The sequence below is a fragment of the Condylostylus longicornis genome, unplaced genomic scaffold (assembly GCF_029603195.1).
Source record: "Condylostylus longicornis isolate FDR11 unplaced genomic scaffold, ASM2960319v2 ptg000717l, whole genome shotgun sequence".
NCBI lineage: Eukaryota > Metazoa > Arthropoda > Insecta > Diptera > Dolichopodidae > Condylostylus > Condylostylus longicornis.
In genome coordinates this window covers 26083-27500 of record NW_026578664.1, presented here as the reverse complement: position 1 = coordinate 27500, position 1418 = coordinate 26083, and the positions used below count along the sequence as shown (strand labels likewise).

The 1418-nt window shown below is 26.2% G+C and overlaps 1 long non-coding RNA gene across 1 annotated transcript in view; it reads right to left on the bottom strand.

Annotated features, from left to right (window-relative positions):
* LOC129618033 (uncharacterized) overlaps positions 1-963 on the bottom strand; it is a 2668-nt gene extending 1705 nt beyond the window's left edge. Inside the window, exon 1 of the long non-coding RNA XR_008697758.1 lies at positions 830-963. This is a non-coding gene — a long non-coding RNA (uncharacterized LOC129618033). The remainder of the gene's footprint in view (positions 1-829) is intronic.
* Positions 964-1418: the final 455 nt, after the last annotated feature.

Genomic DNA, 1418 nt, shown 5'->3' with positions numbered 1-1418 from the left:
TCAATTTCCAGCAAAAAATTTTGTGCATGGAGTTCTGCAGATATACTCCTTTTCGACCTACAGCCTGTTGAAAAAAGGGTGCAAAAATTTTTGCTGCATACAAATATCTTCATTTATACACTTCAATAAGAGCTAAAGCTAACGATATAACATTTTTCTCTACCACTCACAGTTTTACTAGTAAAACGTATTAAATGTGTTTGAAAACTATAACAATTTCTATACTCATAAATAAAAATTTCTTCACACACTCTTTATAACTTTTTGCTGGGAATTGAATCAAAGAATCATCCCTGAAATTGCTAACCACCTTACATGAAACACTGTGTATATACATGAAGTTATGTATATACACATCTATAAATATATAATATGTGTTCATGTAGGTATTAACTCTAAAGTTTTATTTCTAAATGATAGCATAAATACACTTCTAAAACTTAAGGTTAATGTGTCAAACACATATTTTTCAATTAAGTTCAATTAAGTTATAATTAAGTTAAAATGTGTTTTTAAAGTGTATACATAATATTAAAATAATATTAAATATGTTCGTATGTATGTATGTAACCAATGAAAAGAATGCACATGTTATACATATACATATATGTATACACATTTTCACTTAGCTTATTCCAAACTTTCAACATTGTTTAACCCAGATGAAAATATAAAATGAAGTTATGCAATTTTTTAGATATTTTAACCTCGATGAACATAACTTTTTATCTTTAATAACACAATATGGAACAAGTAGTTTGTCGCCCCACAAAGTGTTTTTTAAGTTGTAATTAAAACAGCAAATTATTTTAATTTAACTTGTACCTACTTTCTCTAGTTCTATATAATTTGTTTGGGTTTTTTACTTTAAATCTAACAGTCGATCTTTAACATTGACGCGAATCATACATTATCTTTTTAAACGAAATGCGTAATTGAACAGACACATTAATTCAATTGAATGATGGTTCAATACTGTTATAAAGCTTTCAGCAAGTGATTCTAAATAATATATTTTGTTTTATTAATTTGATTTCGATAATTCTAGATCATCGAACATACGAGTACATAATTATGCATATATATATATATATATACATGCGAGTAAGTAATAAATAAATTGATACTATTGAGTCAAGTATAATATGTAATACTATATTGTTGAAGTGGTCATCAAATTATTATAAAAATGTTTATGCCTTAATCTTAAATAAAGTAGCAATAAATTTACATTTTCGAAAATAAAAGCTCTGAGTTAAACTGTAGTTTGAGCTACAGTCAATACCACGCTAAGATAAGTAAAGCGAAGCGCAATCATTTTCTTGAAGTTATTTTTAGGAGCAATTTTAACTTGTATTTGGATTATACACACTTCTTTTCTATTTGGATTATAAAAACATTTCTCTATACATGACGTG